The sequence below is a fragment of the Pristiophorus japonicus genome, chromosome 19 (genome assembly GCF_044704955.1).
Source record: "Pristiophorus japonicus isolate sPriJap1 chromosome 19, sPriJap1.hap1, whole genome shotgun sequence".
Lineage (NCBI taxonomy): Eukaryota > Metazoa > Chordata > Chondrichthyes > Pristiophoridae > Pristiophorus > Pristiophorus japonicus.
The window spans coordinates 95,034,469-95,057,343 of record NC_091995.1 but is presented as its reverse complement, the minus strand read 5'-3'; the positions used below and the strand labels follow the sequence as shown (position 1 = coordinate 95,057,343).

The 22,875-nt window shown below is 49.4% G+C and overlaps 1 pseudogene; it reads right to left on the bottom strand.

Annotated features, from left to right (window-relative positions):
• Positions 1-9,206: 9,206 nt before the first annotated feature.
• Positions 9,207-9,438, bottom strand: LOC139230674 (U2 spliceosomal RNA; annotated as a pseudogene).
• Between the last annotated feature and the right edge of the window lie 13,437 nt (positions 9,439-22,875).

Here is a 22,875-nt window from a genome sequence, read left to right as displayed (position 1 = left end):
GCTCACCCATCACCCCCTGTGCTCACTGCCCCGTGTCCTAACTCGCACCGAGTCCCACTCACCCATCACCCCCTGTGCTCACTGCCCCGTGTCCTAACTCGCACCAAGTCCCGCTCACCCATCACCCCCTGTGCTCACTGCCCCGTGTCCTAACTCGCACCGAGTCCCGCTCACCAATCACCCCCTGTGCTCACTGCCCCGTGTCCTAACTTGCACCAAGTCCCACTCACCCATCACCCCCTGTGCTCACTGCCCCGTGTCCTAACTCGCACCAAGTCCCGCTCACCCATCACTCCCTGTGCTCGCTGACCTAAATTGGCTCCTGGTTAAGCATTACCTTGATTTCAAAATTCTCATCCCTGTTTACAAATCCCTCACCCCTCCCTATCTCTGTAATCTCCTCCAGCCCCACAAACCCCCGAGGTGCCTGCGCTCCTCTAATTCTACCCTCTTGAGCATCCCTGATTATAATCGCTCCACCATTGGTGGCCGTGCCTTCTGTTGCCTGGGCCCCAAGCTCTGGAACTTCCTCCCTAAACCTCTCCACCTCTCTACCTCTCTCTCCTCCTTCAAGACGCTCCTTAAAACCGACATCTTTGACCAAGCTTTTGGTCACCTGCGCTAATTTCTCCTTATGTGGCTCGGTATCAATGTTTTTGTCTCATAACCCTCCTGTGAAGCACTTTGGGACGTTTCACTATGTTAAAGGCGCTATATAAATTCAAGTTGTTGTTGGCAACGTTTTTATTTATTCGCTCACAGGATGTGGGCGTCGCTGGCCAGGCCGGCATTTATTGCCCATCCCTAATTGCCCCTTGAGAAGGTGGTGGTGAGCCGCCTTCTTGAACCGCTGCAGTCCATGTGGTGACTTTATCGTAGGACTTTGGTACAACTGAGTGTCTCGCTGGACCATTTCAGAGAGCAGTTAAGAGTCAACCACACTGCCGTGGGTCTGGAGTCACATATCGGCCAGACCGGGTAAGGGCGGCAGATTTCCCTCCCTAAAGGGACATCAGTGAACCAGATGGGTTTATCTGACAATCCGCTAATTCCATGGTCACCATTACTGACACTGGCTTTTTAATTCCAGATTTATTGAATGAACTGAATTTAAATTCCCCAGCTGCCGTGGTGGGATTTGAACTTGTGTCTCCGGATCATTAGTCCCGGCCCCTGGATTACTGGTCCAGTAACGTAACCACTGGTGTACCATACCCCTCGCTGATATAAACCCAACAACAACAACGTATATTTATATAGCGCCTTTAACACAGTGAAACGTCCCAAGGTGCTTCACAGGATTAAGATTAAAAAATTGACACCGAGCTGCAGAAAGAGAAATTAGGGCAGGTGACCAAAAGCTTGGTCGTAGAGATAGTTTTTAAGGAGGAAAGAGAGGTAAAGAGGTTTAGGGAGGGAATTCCAGAGCTTGGGGCCCAGGCAACAGAAGGCACGGCCACCGATGGTGGAGCGATTATAATCAGGGATGCTCAAGAGGGTAGAATTTGAGGAGTGCAGACGTCTCAGGTGTTGTGGGGCTGGAGGAGATTACAGAGATAGGGAGGGGCGCGGCCATGGAGGGATTTAAAAACAAGGATGAGAACCTTGAAATCGAGGCGTTGCTTAATGTGAGCCAATGTAGGTTAGTGAGCACAGGGGATGATGGGTGAGCGGGAGGGACTTGGTGCGAGTTAGGACACGGGACAGCGAGCACAGGGGGTGATGGGTGAGCAGGACATGGTGTGAGTTAGGACTCGGGGCTGCGAACACAGGGGGTGATGGGTGAGCGGGACTTGGTGCGAGTTAGGACTCGGGGCAGCGAGCATAGGGGGTAATGGGTGAGTGGGACTTGGTGCGAGTTAGGACACGGGGCTGCGAGCACAGTGGGTGTTGGGTGAGTGGGACTCGGTGCGAGTTAGATCACGGGGCAGCGAGCACAGGGGGTGATGGGTGAGCGGGACGTGGTGTGAGTTAGGACACGGGGCAGCAAGCACAGGGGGTGATGGGTGAGCGGGACGTGGTGTGAGTTAGGACTCGGGGCTGCGAACACGGGGTGATGGGTGAGCGGGACTTGGTGCGAGTTAGGACACGGGGCAGCGAGCACAGGGGGTAATGGGTGAGCGGGACTTGGTGCGAGTTAGGTCATGGGGCAGCGAGCACAGGGGGTAATGGGTGAGCGGGACGTAGTGTGAGTTAGGACACGGAGCAGCGAGCACAGGGGGTGAGGGGTGAGCGGGACTTGGTGTGAGTTAGGACACGGGGCAGCGAGCACAGAGGGTGATAGGTGAGCGGGATTGGTGCGAGTTAGGACACGGGGCAGCGAGCACAGGGGGTGATGGGTGAACGGGACTTGGTGTGAGTTAGGACTCGGGGCTGCGAGCACAGGGGGTGATGGGTGAGCGGGACTCGGTGCGAGTTAGGTCACGGGGCAGCGAGCACAGGGGGTAATGTGTGAGCGGGACGTAGTGTGAGTTAGGACACGGAGCAGCAAGCACAGGGGGTGAGGGGTGAGCGGGACTTGGTGCGAGTTAGGTCACGGGGCAGCGAGCACAGGGGGTGATGGGTGAGTGGGACTTGGTGTGAGTTAGGACACGGGGCAGCGAGCACAGAGGGTGATAGGTGAGCGGGACTTGGTGCGAGTTAGGACACGGGGCAGCGAGCACAGGGGGTGATGGGTGAACGGGACTTGGTGTGAGTTAGGACTCGGGGCTGCGAGCACAGGGGGTGATGGGTGAGCGGGACTCGGTGCGAGTTAGGACACGGGCAGCTGAGTTTTGGATCACCTCTAGTTTACGGAGGTTAGAATGTGGGAGGCCAGCCAGGAGTACGTTGGGGTAGTCCAGTCTAGAGGGAACAAAGGCACGGATGAGAGTTTCAGCAGCCTAACCCAGGGGGACAATAGGGTTCATCTTGACTCTGTGCAAGTGTGTAAAGCGATTCTGCAGTCACGCCCCATTATTAGTTCCATTGACTTAACGCGAGCACACAAAATCAGGATCTACCCCACTGGCAGCCAGTTGCATTGTACGAAAGAGTTGAGTGCACGCGTTACACAGCAAGACAGGAATCCAGCCTCGGAAATGAAAGGGGGAGAGAAACAGGCAGAGCTAGTGATAGCTGTGGTTCAGTGGGCAGCACTCTCGCCTCTGAGTCAGAAGGTAATGGGTTCAAGTCCCCACTCCACAGAGTTGAGCACATATATCGAGGCTGACACTCCAATGCAGTGCTGAGGGAGCGCCGCACAGTCGGAGGGGCAGTACTGAGGGAGCGCCGCACTGTCTGAGGGGCAGTACTGAGGGAGTGCCGCACAGTCGGATGGGTAGTACTGAGGGAGCGCAGCGCTGTCAGAGGGGCAGTACTGAGGGAGTGCCGCACTGTCGGAGGGGCAGTACTGAGGGAGTGCCGCACAGTCAGAGGGGCAGTACTGAGGGAGCGCCACACTGTTGAAGGGGCAGTACTGAGGGAGCGCCGCACTGTCTGAGGGGCAGTACTGAGGGAGTGCCGCACAGTCGGAGGGGCAGTACTGAGGGAGTGCCACACTGTCTGAGGGGCAGTACTGAGGGAGTGCCGCACAGTCGGATGGGTAGTACTGAGGGAGCGCAGCGCTGTCAGAGGGGCAGTACTGAGGGAGTGCCACACTGTCGGAGGGGCAGTACTGAGGGAGTGCCGCACAGTCGGAGGGGCAGTACTGAGGGAGCGCCACACTGTTGAAGGGGCAGTACTGAGGGAGCGCCGCACTGTCTGAGGGGCAGTACTGAGGGAGTGCCGCACAGTCGGAGGGGCAGTACTGAGGGAGCGCCACACTGTTGAAGGGGCAGTACTGAGGGAGTGCCGCACTGTCGGAGGGTTAGTACTGAGGGAGCGCCGCACTGTCGGAGGGTCAGTACTGAGGGAGCGCCGCACTGTCGGAGGGGCAGTACTGAGGGAGCGCCACACTGTTGAAGGGGCAGTACTGAGGGAGTGCCGCACTGTCGGAGGGGCAGTACTGAAGGAGTGCCGCACTGTCGGAGGGGCAGTACTGAGAGAGTGCCACACTGTCCGAGGGGCCGTCTTTCAGATAAGAGTTTAAACCGAGGCCCCGTCTGCTCTCTCAGGTGGATGTAAAAGATCCCATGGCACTATTTAGAAGAAGAACAGGGGAGTTATTCCTGGTGTCCAGAGGCCAATATTTATCCCTCAATCAACATAACAAATCAGATTATCTGGGTCATTATCACATTGCTGTGTGTGGGAGCTTGCTGTGCGCAAATTGGCTGCCGCGTTTCCCACATTACAACAGTGACTACATTTCAAAAAATTACTTCATTGTCTGTAAAGCGCTTTGGGACGTCCAGTGGTCGTGAAAGGCGCTATAGAAATGCAAGTCTTTCTTTCTTAATGATTAGGCCCCCTCCCTCCCATGCCCCCTCCCCACCCCTGCACACCACGGATGGAGCAATGTTGAAGAGACCAGCAGCAGGATCATTCTCGGAATGCAGCTTTTAACAAGCATCTCCCTGTGTGACAAATGCTAATGTAGTAATTACCCACATGCCTGGCTGAATCCACCCAATGTAAATATCATTGCCCAATCTCATCAAACGGCCCTAAATGATCTATTTATTATTAATGTAAAATAGCGTGTTTCCAAATAAATTAAACTTGGTATTGTTGAACACTTTCTCCTTCGAGTGTTTGTCCTCGGTAAGTGCAGTGGGAGTTCTCATCACCAGTCCTCTGGCTGGGGGCGGGGGGCTCGCAGAAAGACGCGGAGTACAGCACCTTTTTTACCCGTGTCCCCGGGTAGTTTTACTGTGGCATTGTGTCTCTGGACCAATCCAACCGTGAGATCTTAATGGAGCAGGTGATTCAATCTCTTGCATTTCCACAAAGGAATGCTATCAAGAAGGCCGGGGTATCTCAGAATCCGTAAAACAAGTGAAGGGACCCTAATTCGCGCCAAGTCCCGTTTACCCATCACCCCCTGTGTTCGCTGCCCTGTGTCCTAACTCGCACCGAGTCCCGCTCACCCATCACCCCCTGTGCTCACTGCCCTGTGTCCTAACTCGCGCCAAGTCCCGCTCACCCATCACCCCCTGTGTTCGCTGCCCTGTGTCCTAACTCGCACCGAGTCCCGCTCACCCATCACCCCCTGTGCTCACTGCCCTGTGTCCTAACTCGCGCCAAGTCCCACTCACCCATCACCCCCTGTGCTCGCTGCCCCGTGTCCTAACTCGCACTAAGTCCCACTCACCCATCACCCCCTGTGCTCGCTGCCCCGTGTCCTAACTCGCACTAAGTCCCGCTCACCCATCACCCCCTGTGCTCGCTGCCCCGTGTCCTAACTCGCACCAAGTCCCACTCACCCATCACCCCCTGTGCTCGCTGCTCCGTGTCCTAACTCGCACCGAGTCCCGCTCACCCATCACCCTCTGTGCTCGCTGCCTCGTGTCCTAACTCGCACCGAGTCCCGCTCACCCATCACCCCCTGTGCTCGCTGACCTACATTGGCTCCCGGTTAAGCAACGCCTCGATTTCAAAATTCTCATCCTTGTTTACAAATCCCTCCATGGCCCTCGCCCCCTCCCTATCTCTGTAATCTCCTCCAGCCCCACAAACCCCCCGAGATGTCTGCGCTCCTCTAATTCTGCCCTCCTGACCATCCCTGATTATAATCACTCCACCATCAGTGGCCGTGCCTTCTGTTGACTGGGCCCCAAGCTCTGGAACTCCCTCCCTAAACCTCTCCGTCTCTCTACCTCTCTCTCCTCCTTCAAGACGCTCCTTAAAACCTACCTCTATGACCAAGCTTTTGGTTACCTGCCCATATTTCTGCTTTTGCGGTTCGGTGTCAAATTTTTAATCACATAATACTCCTGTGAAGCGCCTTGGGACATTTCACTACTTTAAAGGCGCTATATAAATACAAGTTGTTGTTGGTGTTAAAATACAACCAGCAACCCAACGTATTCATTTCATTCTCTTTCATTGAGGGGAAGTGGCTTGACAGAGGTCAGGGCTTCATGGTGTGGGTGGGATTCAAGGGTGGATAGTCGCACAGCCCATCATCCCATGGTTCAGCGTTCCTGAAAGTGGTCCTCAGGAGTGTGTTTTAATTAGTGTCAGCTGTGGCTCAGTGGGCAGCACACTCACCTCTGAGTCAGAAGGTTGTGGGTTCAAGTCTAGAGCACAAAAATCTGAGACACCCAATGCAGTGGTTCCGACAGTGCGGCACTCCCTCAGTACTGTCCCTCTGACAGTGCGGCACTCCCTCAGTACTACCCCTCCGACAGTGCGGTGCTCCCTCAGTGCGGCACTCCCTCAGTACTACCCCTCCGACAGTGCGGCACTCCCTCAGTACTGTCCCTCTGACAGTGCGGCACTCCCTCAGTACTACCCCTCCGACAGTGCTGGTGCTCCCTCAGTACTACCCCTCCGACAGTGCGGTGCTCCCTCAGTGCGGCGCTCCCTCAGTACTGCCCCTCCAACATTGCGGCGTTCCCTCAGTACCATATTAGGAGTGTCGGTCTAGAATTTTGCCCTCTAGTCCCTGGACTGGGCCTTGAACCCACGATTTTTTGACTCAAAGGTGAGGGTGCTATCCACTGAGCCATGGCTGATACCAAGATGCAGGGGAAAGTCCAACAAACTGCAGACACCAGCAGAGGCTACAGCAAATTCTGGCCCAATGTCTTGAACACATCACTTCCATATTAATAATGATATGCAGTTTTGTTTTTTTTCTCCAATATTCCCAGTCCACTGGAGTTTTTACATTGAATTAACACCATGGGCCAGTGCTATTGTGTGTTGTGAACATAGCCATATCAGTCTGTAACATGTGAGAGGAAGAGTGAGTTAGAAACATAGAAACATAGAAAATATGTGCAGGAGTAGGCCATTCAGCCCTTCGAGCCTGCACTTCCATTCAATATGATCATGGCTGATCATGCAACTTCAGTACCCCTTTCCTGCTTTCTCGCCATACCCCTTGATCCCTTTAGCTGTAAGGGCCACATCTAACTCCCTTTTGAATATATCCAACGAACTGGCCTCAACAACTCTCTGTGGTAGAGAATTCCACAGGTTCACAATTCTCTGAGTGAAGAAGCTTTTCCTCATCTCGATCCTAAATGGCTTATCCCTTATCCTTAGACTGTGACCCCTGGTTCTGGACTTCCCCAACATCAGGAGCACTCTTCCTGCATCTAACCTGTCCAATCCCGTCAGAATTTTATATGTTTCTATGAGATCCCCTCTCATTCTTCTAAACTCCAGTGAATATAAGCCTAGCCGATCCAGTCTTTCTTCATATGTCAATCCTGCCATCCCGGGAATCAGTCTGGTGAACCTTCGCTGCACTCCCTCAATAGCAAGAATGTCCTAAAGTTATTAGACAAGAGATACAAAGGGGACAGGTAACAGGAGTAGAAAGGCATGGTAGATAAATAAAACCCCTGTGTACTCCTTTGTAACGACCCACGGAGCTCAGGGACACATCCGGTTTGGAGATCCCTGAGATCACATGGGCCCAGTCCTCCAATCAGAAAGGAGGATTCCTCATCAAGCTTATTGGGATTCCACTTATGAAAGGAATAGCATGTGACGAATTCTCTAATCAATAAATTTACGCAACGGGAATAAAAATAAATTTTCAAATTGAATTAAAAGTCCCTTCAATAACAATAAAAATTTAATTATTTGAAAAATAATTTTCAACATTTTAAACCGGGTCAAAATTTGCATTAAATTAATTTAAAATGTTTGGGCATGATTTTTTTTTAATTTTTAAATGTTTAAGTTAAGATTGAAATGAACCCTTAAGCTGGTGGAAAAAGGCCCTTTGCCGTGGTAAGGGTTTCGTGGGTGTTCGCTGGGCATAAGTTGGGCTAATAGTGAGAGTGATTTTTGGGTCAGCCCAGATCTCGTGGGGCCTTTTACAAGGCTTATGGTAGCTTACCACCGGGATAGTCTAGAACCAGAGGTCACAGTCTCAGGATAAGGGGTCGGCCATTTAGGACTGAGATGAGGAGGAATTTCTTCACTCAGAGGGTGGTGAATCTTTGGAATTCTCTGCCCCAGAGGCCTGTGGAGGCTCAGTCGTTGAGTATATTCAAGACTGAGATCGATAGATTTTTGGGAATTAGGGAAATCAAGGGATATGGGGATAGTGCAGGAAAGTGGGAGTTGAGGTCGAAGATCAGCCATGATCTTATTGAATGGCGGAGCAGGCTCAAGGGGCCGAATGGCCGACTCCTGCTCCTAATTCTTATGTCAGCTTGGAATCGCTAATCCACTATTCCTTGACTAACTTGCTCTTCTCTACTTTTCAACCTCGCTGCTGTCTGCACATCACACCAGGGCCCTTTACCTCGATTTCCCAATTTTAAAAAGGAGACCTCAATATAAGGCTGGGTATTGCAGGGAGCTTTGGAGGCACAGAAAGAGTCCACAGGTGTAGCAAGTGTCTTTGGACTTGTTGGGGGTCAATTTCCATCCTGGGTGGCACTTATGTTCTTATGCTATGGGAAATGCAAAATCCAGGCCATTATATTCAATTTTAATAACCATATAATCGCGTGCAGCTTCTGTCTGTCACACTCACTTTCTCACGTTCTGGCATCATAGAAACATAGAAAATAGGTGCAGAAGTAGGCCATTCGGCCCTTCGAGCCTGCACCACCATTCAATATGATCATGGCTGATCATGCAACTTCAGTACCCCACTCCTGCTTTCTCTCCATACCCCTTGATCCCTTTAGCTGTAAGGGGCACATCTAGCTCCCTTTTGAATATATCCAACGAACTGGCCTCAACAACTCTCTGCAGTAGGGAATTCCACAGGTTCACAATTCTCTGAGTGAAGAAGTTTTTCCTCATCTCGGTCCTAAATGGCTTACCCCTTATCCTTAGAAAAGACACCACCCCAGGTGGGACTCAAACCCACATTCCCTGGCTTAGAAGCCCAGTGCCTTATCCATTAGGCCACTGAGGCTGAATACTAACTTATGGCGTGAGGGAGATCTAACCCAACATTTGTTTATTCCTCCCCCCGCTCCCTCCGCCCGCGTGAACGTGTGCCACGATAGAGGCCCAGCGCTTGCCTTACTTTTTTTTTGAAATTCGTAGCCAATCGTTCCAATTCTTTGTCAAATCACAAACGCCAGAGGTCACCTTGCACACGCCAAGGAGCACTCTGCGCCAATGCTCTTAGCCAAAAGGCCTAGAGCCACTGCACCGTTCCTGGAAGTACTGCAATACCAGGTTCGTGCCATGGAGGTGGATGGGTCAGGTCCCCCACACACCTCCGTGGAGGTGGATGGGTCAAGTCACCCCACCCACCTCCTGTTTCCAAAAAAGCAAGCATATACCTTCCTGATCCAGGGAGAACCACCCGGAGGTCATGGTGGCTGGTCAGGTCAGTTACGCATGATCTTAGCCAAAAGGCCGAGAAGCGCTTGCCTTACTACGCAGCCTACTCGCCCATCCGCCTCTTTATCCACACCATGTGCACCAGTCACTACCTGGATCTCTTCATCACCTTCACCATCTGCATCAACGCGGTCACCATGTCCTTGGAACACTACAACCAACCCAAGGTAAGCTGCTTCCCGTTTCATGTTCAGCATTTCTCACTGTCCGTGGGGAGCTCAATCCTTGGCCAAGGGCGGCTCTTGGGTAAGGGCGTCAGATTTCCTTCCCTGAAGGACATCGGTGAACCAGATGGGTGTTTACGACAATCCGGTAGTTTCATGGTCACCGTTACTGATCCTGGCTTTTTATTCCACATTTATTTATTGAACTGAATTTAAATTCCCCAGCTGCCGTGGCGGGATTTGAACTGGAGTCTCCCAATCATTAGTCCAGGCCTCTGGATCACTGTGCCAGCATAGAACAATATAGCACAGAATGAGGCCATTCGGCCCATCGTGCCTGTGTTGGCTCTTTGGTAGAGCAATCCAATTAATCCCACTCCCCTCTGCTCTTTCCTCAATAAGCCCCTGTAAATCACAGTTATTTGATTGGCTCAAATGAAAAGATAAGTCACAAATTTGTAACCATGCAGACTCATGGACATCAGCCAATTCTGACCCTCGACCAATCAAATCACTCGGGTAAAAGGAATTTGGCGTCCATATGTCCACCAGCTGTGAGTGAGGCTCGAACATAATAAAAACATGCACTAATTACATATTTCACATAAAGTGGTTCAACTTACCTATAATTAGCTATTTGGGCCAATGACTACCTAATCATTTGAAAACAAATTAGCGAATTAATTTCAAAAGATTCATTTCATATTTACTCTATAATATTTAATTTTAACTTCACAGAAAAACCCAAGCTCAGAGAGGGGGGGAGGTATTTTCATAACCATTATTATTTGCAATTTTGGATTCACAAAATACTGACAAATTACAACTGAACGTAACAATTAGCGCACAGAGGGCGGGAATGAAATTTCCCATCAAAAATTGGCAGCTGGCAAATGTCTATCAGTACCAGAGAAGCAGGCCAATGGAATCTCTCCAAGTGCTCACACTGGGTGGGAGAATGAATGCAGAAAGGTTGACCCCTCTATTATGTTATGAAGAGAGTCTTAAAGGAGGAGGAGAGAGAGGCAGAGAGGTTCAGGGAGGGAATTCCAGAGCTTGGGGCCCAGGCAGCTGAAGGCACGGCCGCCAATGGTGGAGCGATGGAAATCAGGGATGGGCCAGAGGTCCGAATTGGAGGAGCGCAGATATCTCGGGGGGGGGGTTGTGGGGCTGGGTGAGGTTACAGAGATAGGGAGGGGCGAGGCCATGGAGGGATTTGAAAACAAGGATAATATATAGTATTGCATAGAATTAACGGCACAGAAACAGGCCATTGGGCCCCACCGCTCCGTGCCGGGGTTTATGCTCCACACCAGCCCCCTCCCACCCCTCTCCATCTCACCCCATCACCATCTCCTTCTATTCTGTTCTCCCTCATGTGTTTATCCAGCTTCCCCTTAAATGCATCGATACTATTCGCCTCAACCCCTCCCTGTAGCAGCGAGCTCCACATTCTCACCATTCCCTGTGTGTAATGTATGCCCCTGTGAGCATGCTCACGGGTTTATGAAGCTGTTGAGTTGGGAGTGGCTCAGCCTGCCACGTGATGTTCACAAGACTCAATAAAACCCCAGCCAGTTGGGTTCGGGGGATCCACGATGGGGCAGGCGGTTGTAAGCCTGGTGGATGAACTGGTAATGTGCGGTGTGATTGTTAAACTTTTTGCTAATAAACCAACTAGTTTTAATAGCAATGTTTTACTATGAATTCTTAAGCAAAGAACCCATGAAGCAAATACATTATAGAGGGGTAAAGAAGTTTCTCGTTGGTTTCCTATAGGATTTATTATTAACTATCCATACTTTAAAGGTAAAGTATCAGGCTTCACTCATTCCCAGTGGGAAGTCTTGCCTGTTTAAAAAAGAATTATTCTGGGAAAGTTGACAATGTGAGCAAGGTTCTATTTATTGCCCACCCCTTGTTGCCCTGAGAAGGTATTTGTGGGCCTTCCTCCTTGGACCACAGCCTCGATTGCACACTCAGCTGTGGAGCCATCTTCTATGGCTGCCATGAGGTAGTGCTCCTTCAGTTCTCTGCCCTGCCCTTCCGTTGAACGCCACCCAGCACCAGAACATCGCAAACCTCCCAGCACCACTCTGGATGATCATCATCATCTTGCTTCCACTCTTAAAATGAGTCCTTAGGTGACTGTATCGTGCGGCATGCGGCCTGGCCCAGAAACCGGCATGGTCCCGGCCTGCGAGACCATCGGCAGGCCGGGGCCATTGGAGGGAGCAGCGTGCGGCGGTATACCACTGCAGGGAGCAGCGCGTGCTGCTGCAGGAGGGCGACGGCTGCAAAGCCAGGTCGCTGGTCGCAGTGCGGGCAGGCACAGCAGGAGGGGCGAAGGAGCGGCGAGAGTTTGTAGATGGAAGTCATCGGGACCCAGGAGAGGCGAGGGCCCAGGGGCAGCACGGGCCCAGCCCACACTGTGCGATATGTGAGCACACTGGGTCCGTGCAGCAGAGCTGGTATCCAGTCGTCCTGGTTAACCCTTGCCACTGGACCAAGGCCTCGCTCTGTCAAGCCCGTGTGGTGGCTGATGTGCAACGGTCACCCCACGTTAAAAAAATCCACGCACAGGCATCTTCCACCCTTCAGGATGTAGTTCAGGATCCGGAATATTAAGTCCTTCATTGAAACACCTGTGAACTCATCCCTTTTTGGCGTGGAAGCAAGTCATCCTCGATACAAGGGACTGCCTATGATGATGATGTTCAGTCCAATATAGGAATTACAGTCTGTCACAGGTGGGACAGACAGTGGTTGAGGGAAGGGATGGGTGGGACTGGTTTGCCGCACGCTCCTTCCGCTGCCTGCACTTGGTTTCTGCATGCTCTCGGCGATGAGACTCGAGGTGCTCAGCGCCCTCCCAGATGCACTTCCTCCACTTAAGGCGGTCTTTGGCCAGGGTCTCCCAGGTGTCGGTGGGGATGTTGCACTTTATCAGGGAGGCTTTGAGAGTGTCCTTGTAAAGTTTCCTCTGCCCACCTTTAGCTCATTTGCCGTGTAGGAGTTCCGAGTAGAGCGCTTGCTTTGGGAGTCTTGTGTCAGGCATGTGAACAATGTGGCCTGCCCAACGGAGCTGGTCGAGTGCGGTCAGTGCTTCGATGCTGGGGATGTTGGCCTGGTCGAGGACGCTAATGTTGGTGCATCTGTCCTCCCAGGGGATTTGCAGGATCTTGCGGAGATATCGTAGGTGGATGATGAGGTCACGGGGTCAACGGGCTTGATCAAGGGACTCAGCAAACCAAATGAAACCACGAGCCATTTTTCAAATTCTAATAAAAATTAATTTCGTGCTATCAACACAACAGCATCAAACATTTATAAACCGTTTGTTGTTTATTATTTACACTTGCACGATTTTATTGCTAGTGCCAGAGGTGTAACTTAATTAAACATGTTCCTGTCTATAACACAGTGCTTCAGAGCTCTGCATAATTAATCTACCATCCTCTGATGCTGGGGCCAACGCATATTACTACAGTGTAGAGGGAGCTTTACTCTGTATCTCACCCCGTGCTGTATCTGCCCTGGGAGTGTTTGATGGGACAGTGTAGAGGGAGCTTTACTCTGTATCTAACCCCGTGCTGTACCTGCCCTGGGAGTGTTTGATGGGACAGTGTAGAGGGAGCTTTACTCTGTATCTAACTCCGTGCTGTACCTGCCCTGGGAGTGTTTGATGGGACAGTGTAGAGGGAGCTTTACTCTGTATCTAACCCGTGCTGTACCTGCCCTGGGAGTGTTTGATGGGACAGTGTATAGGGAGCTTTACTCTGTATCTAACCAGTGCTGTTCCTGCCCTGGGAGTGTTTGATGGGACAGTGTAGAGGGAGCTTTACTCTGTATCTAACCCGTGCTGTACCTGCACTGGGAGTGTTTGATGGAACAGTGTAGAGGGAGCTTTACTCTGTATCTAACCCGTGCTGTACCTGCCCTGGGAGTGTTTGATGGGACAATGTAGAGGGAGCTTTAATCTGTATCTAACCCTCTGTACCTTCACAAGTACAGCATGGAGTTTGGGGACCAAAAGACTTAGGAAAGTAGGAAAGAGATAAGATTAAAAATAGGCAGCTCACCCACAAGGAACATGACAGAAACAAATCTGATTATGCCGTTCAGATGGAAGAATGTGTACAATGGCTGCCGAATTATCATATTTGATAATAGGTCCTTCTCAATTATTTGAATTATTCATATCATTAGTGCAGTAAATAGCACCAAGTCACTTTCAAACCTCCAAACTGTTCATCTGATTAGCATATTGAACAATACCCAATTAATACAGCATTCAGCTGTTAGGAGATTGTACAAACTCAGCTGATGATGGTATCAAAGGAAAATATCCTCAAAAGGGGATCGCTCCCTTGGGTCCTCATTCCACTAGTGTTATTGAGTGAACTTTCTGCGGAAGAGATTAGGTGTAAGTAGGTAGCGAGGTGCACTGAAAGAGCATCAGAAACAGGAGCAGGAGTCGGCCCCTCGAGCCTGCTCCGCCATTCAATAAGATCATGGCCTCAACTCCACTTCCCTGCCCGCTTTCCATAACCCTTGACTCCCTTATCATTCAAAAATCCATCTATCTCCACCTTAAGTATATTCAATGACCCAGCCTCCACAGCTCTCTGGGGCAGAGAGTTCCACAGATTCACCACCCTCTGAGAGAAGAAATTCCTCCTCATCTCTGTCTTAAATGGGCGGCCCCTTATTCTGAAACTATGCCCCCTAATTCTAGATTCCCCCATGAGGAAAATGAGTGACAGGTGACTGAGATGTGTGAAGAAGAGTATTAAACAGAGAACCGGGGTGGGGTGGGTCACACAGTCTCAGGATAAGGGGTCGGTCATTTAGGACTGAGATGAGGAGAAATTTCTTCACTCAGAGGGTGGTGAATCTTTGGAATTCTCTGCCCCAGAGGGCTGTGGAGGCTCAGTCTTTGAGTCCTTTTGGACTCTAGGGGAATGAAGGGATACGGAGAACAGGCAGGAAAGTGGAGTTGAGGTCGAAGATCAGCCATGATCTTATTGAATGGCGGAGCAGGCTCGAGGGGCCGAATGGCCGACTCCTGCTCCTATTTCTTATGTTCTTATGAGAGGATTCTGTGATATTTCAGCACCAGGAGCCCCTTGAGCTAATAATGGGAAGAAAGGAAGAAAAGAAAGAAAGAAGGAAAAAAAGAAAGAGAGAACGAGTCTGATCATTGATCACTGCTCTGCTGATTCTGACTAGATTCAACACACTCATCTCAGTGCTCAGCTGAAATACTCACGGAATATTGAATTGGAAAGGACAGCGGTACAGGAGAGAGGATGGGAGAGCAGAGGGAAAGGGGATTGAGAGAAATAAATAGAGAGAATGACAGAGGATTAGAGTAAGGGGAACATACGAACAATGACGGACAGGTAAAGACCATCTCGTCCATCGAGCCAGTCCCACACAATCGCAACACCTTGTGTATCACAACATAGACACTCCATCCCACCCCAAACCCTGTGACCCCCTGGGAGAGGCAAAATAACAGATAAAAAACCCAGGCCAATTTGGGGAAAAAAACCTGGGAATTTCCTCTCCGACACACCTAGGCGGAGCTAGTCCAGGAGATCACTCTGGCCTTGAATTCCCTGCAGTACCTACCTTCTGTCGGAGATGATCTCCCCCGCAGCCAGAAACAAATCTAGCTTTCGCTTGAAGGAATTCAGCGAGTCTGTATCTACCACATGAACATAAGAACATAAGAAATAGGAGCAGGAGCAGGCCATTCGGCCCCTCGAGCCTGCTCCACCATTCAATAAGATCATGGCTGATCTGATCATGGACTCAGCTCCACTTCACCGCCCGCTTCCCATAACCCCTTATCCCCTTATCATTCAAGAAACTGTCTATTTCTGTCTTAAATTTATTCAATGTCCCGGCTTCCACAGCTCTCTGAGGCAGAAAATTCCACAGATTTACAACCCTCTGAGAGAAGAAATTCCTCCTCATCTCAGTTTTAAATGGGCGGCCCCTTATTCTAAGATCATGCCCCCTAGTTCTAGTCTCCCCCATCAGTGGAAACATCCTCTCTGCATCCACCTTGTCAAGCCCCATCATAATCTTATATGTTTCGATAAGATCACCTCTCATTCTTCTGAATTCCAATGAGTAGAGGCTCAACCTACTCAACCTTTCCTCATAAGTCAACCCCCTCATCTCCAGAATCAACCAAGTGAACTTTCTCTGAACTGCCTCCAAAGCAAGTATATCCTTTCGTAAATATGGAAACCAAAACTGCACGCAGTATTCCAGATGTGGCCTCACCAATACCTTATATAGCTGTAGCAAGACTTCCCTGCTTTTATACTCCATCCCCTTTGCAATAAAGGCCAAGATACCATTGGCCTTCCTGATCACTTGCTGTACCTGCATATTATACTTTTGTGTTTCATGCACAAGTACCCCCAGGTCCCGCTGTACTGCGGCACTTTGCAATCTTTCTCCATTTAAATAATAACTTGCTCTTTGATTTTTTTTTCTACCAAAGTGCATGACCTCACACTTTCCAATATTATACTCCATCTGCCAAATTTTTGCCCACTCACTTAACCTGTCTATGTCCTTTTGCAGATTTTTTGTGTCCTCCTCACACATTGCTTTTCCTCCCATCTTTGTATTGTCAGCAAACTTGGCTATGTTACACAGTCCCTTCTTCCGAGTCAATAATATAGATTATAAATAGTTGGGGTCCCAGCACTGATCCCTGTGGCACCCCATTAGTTACTGGTTGGCAACCAGAGAATGAACCATTTATCCCGACTCTCTGTTCTCTGTTAATTAGCCAATCCTCTATCCATGTTAACATATTACTCCCAACCCCGTGAACTTTTATCTTGTGCAGTAACTTTTTATGTGGCACCTTGTCATTTGCCTTCTGAAAATCCAAATACACCACATCCACTGGTTCCCCTTTATTCACCCTGTTTGTTACATACTCAAAGAACTCCAGCAAATTTGTCAAACATGACTTCCCATTCATAAATCCATGCTGATTCTGCTTGACCAAATTTTGCTTTTCAAAATGTCCTGCTACTGCTTCTTTAATAATGGAGTCCAACTTTTTCCCAACCACAGAGGTTAGGCTAACTGGTCTATAGTTTCCTGCTTTTTGACTACCTCCTTTTTTAAATAGGGGCATTACATTTGCAGTTTTCCAATCTGCTGGGACCTCCCCAGAATCCAGAGAATTTTGGTAAATTACAACCAATGCATCCACAATCCCTGCCGCTACTTCTTGTAAGACCCTAGGATGCAAGCCATCAGGTCCAGGGGATTTATCTGCCTTTAGTCCCATTATCTTACTGAGTACCACCTCCTTTGTGATTGTGATTGTGTTAAGTTCCTCCCCACCTATAGCCCCTTGACTATCCACTGTTGGGATATTGTTAGTGTCCTCTACTGTAAAGACTGATACAAAATACTTGTTCAGAGTTACTGCCATCTCTATGTTCCCCATTACTAATTTCCTGGTCTCGTCCTCTAAGGGACCAACATTTACTTTAGCCACTCTTTGCCTTTTTATATACGTATAGAAACTCTTGCTATCTATTTTTATATTTTGTGCTAGTTTACTTTCATAATCTATCTTCCCTTTCTAATCAGTTTTTTAGTCATTCTTTGCTGGCTTTTAAAAGCTTCCCAGTCTTCTGTCCTCCCACTAGTTTTGGCCACTTTGTATGCCCTTGTTTTTATTTGGATACCGTCCTTTATTTCTTTAGTTAGCAACGGATGGATATCTTTTCTCTTACATCCTTTCCTCCTCACTGGAATATATTTTTCTTGAGAATTGTGAAATATCTCCTTAAATGGAGACCACTGTTCATCAACCATCCTACACTTTATTTTCCCAGTCCACTTTACCCAACTCTGCCCTCATACCTTCATAGTCTCCTTTATTTAATCTGAGAGAACCAACTTTCTCACTCTCCATCTGAATTTGAAATGTAATCATGCCATGATCACTCATTCCGAGGGGATCCTTTACTGGGAGATTGTTTATTAATCCTGTCTCATTACACAGGACCAGATCTAAGATAGCCTGCCCCCTGGTTGGTTCCGTTACATATTGCTCAAGGAACCCGTCCCTTATGCACTCTATGAACTCCTCATCAAGGCTATCCTTTCCAATTTGATTTGTCCAATCAATATGGAGGTTAAAATCATCCATGATTATTGCTGTTCCCTTTTTACGGCAGCTTGTTCCAGGTTAGGGTTCATCATAGGCAGTCCCTCGGAATCGAGGAGGACTTGCTTCCACTCCCAAAGAGAGTTCTTTGGTGGCTGAACAGTCTGATACGAGAGCCACAGACCCTGTTACAGGTGGGACAGACATTCGTCGAGGAAAGGGGTGGGTGGGACTGGTTTGCCGCACGTTCCTTCCGCTGCCTGCGCTTGGCCTCTTCATGCTCCTTGCGTCGAGACTCAAAGAGCTCAACGACCTCCCAGATGCACTTTCTCCACCTCGGGCAATCTGCGGCCAGGGTCTCCCAGGTGTCAGTGGTGATGTCGCACTTTACCAGGGAGACTTTGAGGGTGTCCTTCTAATGTTTCCGCTGCCCACCTGTGGCTCATTTACCATGAAGGAGTTCCGCATAAAGCATTTGCTTAGGGAGTCTCGTGTCTGGCATGCGAACTATGTGGCCTGCCCAGCGAAGCTGATCGAGTGTGGTCAGTGCTTCAATGCTGGGGATGTTGGCCTGGTCGAGGACACTGATGTTGGTGCGCCTGTCCTCCCAAGAGATTTGCAGGATCTTGCGGAGACATCGTTGGTGATATATCTCCAGTGACTTGAGGTGCCTTCAATACATCGTCCATGCCTCAGGCCCATACAGGAGGGCGGGTATCACTACAGCCCTGTAGACCATGAGTTTAGTGGTAGATTTGAGGGCCTGGTTTTCCGGCCGAAGGCTGCACTGGCGCACTGGAGGCGATGTTGAATCTCTGCATCAATGTCTGCCTTTGTTGATAAGCGGCTCCTGAGATATGGGAAATGGTCCACGTTTTCCAGGGCTGCGCCGTGGATCTTGATGACTGGGGGGCAGTGCTGTGCGGCGATGACAGGCTGGTGAAGGACCTTTGTCTAACGGATGTTAAGTGTAAGGTCCATGCTTTCATACGCCTCAGTGAATACATTGACTATATCCTGGTGTTCAGCCTCTGAATGTGCACAGACGCAGGCATTGTCCGCATACTGCAGCTCAACGACAGAGGTCGGGGTGATCTTGGACCTGGCCTGGAGGCAGCGTAGGTAAAACAGCTTCCCACTGGTTCTGTAGTTTAGTTCCACTCCAGCGGGGAGCTTGTTGATTGTGAGTGGAGCATGGCAGCGAGGAAGATTGAGAAGAGGGTTGGAGCGATAACGCAGCCCTGTTTGACCCCGGTCCAGACGTGGATTGGGTTTGTAATGGATCCGTTGGTAAGGATCACGGCCTGCATGTCATCATGAAGCAGGCGAAGGATGTTGACAAACTTTTGGGGGAATCCAAAACAGAGGAGGACGCTCCATAGACCCTCGCGGTTGACAGTGTCAAAGGCCTTTGTAATGTTGAAGAAGGCCCTGTATAAGGGCTGGTGCTGCTCCCTGCATTTTTCTTGCAGCTGTTGTGCTGCAAAGATCATGTCCGTTGTGCCCCGGAGGAGACGAAATCCTAACTGTGACTCCGGGAGGAGCTCCTCGGCCACAGGGAGAAGACGATTGAGGAGAACTCTCGCGACAACTTTCCCAATGGCTGATAGCAGGGAGATTCCCCTGTTGTTGCCACAGTCGGACTTGTCCCCTTTTTAAAAATGGTCACAATCACTGCATCTCTGAGATCTCCCGGCATGCTCTCCTCCCTCTAGATGAGAGAGATGAGGTCATGTATCTGGCCAACAGTGCCTCCGCCATATTTTAGCGCCTCAGCAGGGATTCCATCTGCACCCATAACCTTGTTCTTAAGCTGTTTTATGGCTTTGCCTACCTCATGCAACGTTGGAGTTTCACTGAGTTGGTGGCAGGTCGTGTGCTGCGGGATGGAATCGAGAACACCCGAGTCAAAGGCAGAGTCTCGATTGAGGAGATCTTCAAAGTGCTCCTTCCATCAGGCCCTGACAGCCTCGGTGTCCTTGATGAGCGTTTCCCTGTTCTTGGTCAGGAGTGGGGGGGGGCCTTGGGAGTTTGGACCATAGGTGGATTGACTGCAGCGAAGAATCCTCGCATATCATGGCTGTCGGCCAGTTGTTGTATCTCCTGTACTTTCTCCATCCACCACCTGTTCTTTAGGTCCCGAATTTTTTGTTGGACCTGAGCCTTGAGCCGTCTGTAATGTTGTTTTGCAGCTCCCGAGTTGGGCTGTTGCTTGAGGCTCAGAAATGCTTTGTGCTTACGATTTATTCGTTCTTCGATCTCCTGATCATTTTCATCAAACCAGTCCTGGTGTTTTCTGGTTGAGTGACCAAGTGTCTCTTCACAGGCACTGATTATAGAGGCCTGGAGGGCAGACCCAGCGCTGTGGGCATTCAGCATCTCAGGGTCATCAAGGCACACCAGACTGGCTGTGAGGCGTTGGCTGTATAGGGCTCTCTTAGCTGGGTCTCTAAGTGCCCCGGCATTAACTTTTTTACGGAATTCAGCAGAGGTTAGGAGGTGGTCTATCTCCTACTATTCTCTTGAGATCTAACCTAGATCTAGCCCTATACACAACTTAAATTTGTGGCCCCTGGTCCTGCCTAATCTATTTAAATCAGGAAATACAGATAAAGGCACACGAAGAGAGAGGGAGAAAAAAAATTGAAAGAAAAAGAGGGGATAGACAAGGAGAGAAAGAACGAGAGAGTAAAAATAATGTGTGGTGGAACAGAAAATAAGGGGACAAAGAGAAAGACGGAGAGAAAGTGCGAGGAATGAGGAATGGTGAAGATGGGTCATCAATGGAAGGAGAGACAGTAAGAGGGAGAGCAGAAACAAAATTAAAAATTGGTTAAAGAACAAAGGAAGAAGTAAGAGACAGAATGAAGGTAAGGGGGCAAGGAAGAGAGAGAAAGACTTGCATTTATATAGCGCCTTTCACGACCAAAGCGCTTTGCAGACAATGAAGTACGTTTGAAGTGTAGTCACTGTTGTAATGTGGGAAACGCGGCAGCCAATTTGCGCACAGCAAGCTCCCACACACAGCAATGTGACAGTGATCAGATAATCTGTTTCTGGTATGATGATTGAGGGATAAATATTGGCCAGGAAGAGAGAGGAAGAAGAGATGGTTGTAAAAGAGATACGAAGTCAGCGATTGGAGCAACAAATGCAATAAGTGAATAGGACGAAAAAGAGAAAGAAAGAGCTAAGGAAGAAGAGAAAACAGGAATGAAGAAAGAGATTAGGCAGAAGCACTGGGGACTGAGAGGGGGAAGGCTGGTCTGTTATTCTTGTTACACTAATGAATAAAATAATTAGTCTTCTGCTTTTTCTAAGGGAGACCCGCGACGAAATGGGATTCAATTTGTTCTGCGCGCTTGTTTCATCGATTAGTTCCACCGATTTCTTAAGATTAGCAACACACGCAGCACAGAGCAAATCATTAAGGCTTTAACCCAGCAATACCAATCTGAGAAGCCCGAGCTTGTAAGATACATCCATTTGCGAGAGGGATGCACCTACGGTCCAACGGAGCAGGCTCGAGGGGCAAGATGGCCTACTCCTGCTCCTATTTCTTATGTTCTTATGTCCTTATGTCACTGAGAATGGCTTGTTGAAGTGGAGCTCCCATTCCCCATTGGCTATTGACGATCGATTAATCACTTGTTGCACCCACTGGTTCTTGACCCTTCTGCCAATGGAAACGGTTTCTGTTATGTATTTAACCCCTTGTAACCTGTATTACACTACCACCAGAGGGCCTACCTGTTGGAGTCCCAAAGGATCCCAGCATCCCTTGGGAGCACGGTATATAAGCAGGCCACCCACGAGGTACCTGCACTCTGGAGTCTCATTAAAGGAGCTAAGGTCACACTTGCTCATTGTACACAGTACTCAGTTTCATCCTTTATTATGAACGCATCAGTTTCTCTCTGTCTACTCTGTCCAGACCCCTCATGATTTTGAACACTTCGATCAAATCTCCTCTCAACCTTCTCTGCTCCAAGGAGAACAACCCCAGCTTCTCCAGTCTATCCATGTAACTGAAGTCCCTCATCCCTGGAACCATTCTCGTAAATCTCCCTCTGCACCCTCTCTAAGGCCTTCACATCCTTCCTAAAGTGTGGTGCCCAGAATTAGACACAATACTCCAGTTGAGGCCGAACCCGTGTTTGATACAGGTTCATCATAACCTCCACACTTTTGTACTCTATGCCTCTATTTATGAAGCCCAGGATCCTGTCAGCTTTTTTAACGGCTTTCTCAACCTGCCCTGCCACCTTCAACGATTTGTGCACATATACCCCCAGATCTCTCTGTTCATGCACCCCCTTTAGGATTGCACCCTGTCGTTTATATTTCCGCTCCTCATTCTTTCTACCAAAATGCATCACTGACAATTTTCTGCATTCAATTTCATCTGCCACATGTCCGCCCATCCCACCAGCCTGCCTATGTCTTTTTGAAGTCTATCCCTCTCCTCCTCCCTGTTCACTACACTTCCAAGTTTTGTGTCATCTGCAGATTTTGAAATTGTGCCCTGTATACCCACATCCAAGTCATTAATATACAATAAGGGAATCACAAGGAAGAAAGAATTTGCATTTATATAGCGCACTTCATGACCTGATGATGTCCCAAAGTGCAGCACAGCTGATGAAATACTCTTGAAGCGTGCTGGTTGTCACAATGTGCACCATGTTGCTCTGGCCGCTGATTATGGATGGAGATGGACGCTGGGGCAGCTGGTTAAACAGTACAAACCTGGGGTCAAACCTGCGTTCTTTTCCTGGTCTGTACACAAGAAAGACTTGAATAAAGCAGCTGATTACATTTTGCAGATCACCTGAAAACTCTTCACATACAAAGAATTTGGAATGGAGGAGGCTGAGGGAAGACATTATTGAGGTGTATAAATAAAGCGCCAACGATGTCTCCATCGCTGGAGATATATCACCAACCATTTCTCCGCAAGATCCTGCAAGTCCCCTGGGAGGACAGACGCACCAGCATCAGTGTCCTCGTCCAGGCCAACATCCCCAGCATTGAAGCACTGACCACACTCGATCAGCTCCGCTGGGCGGGCCACATTGTCCGCATGCCAGACACGAGACTCCCGAAGCAATTGCTCTACGCGGAGCTCCTTCATGGCAA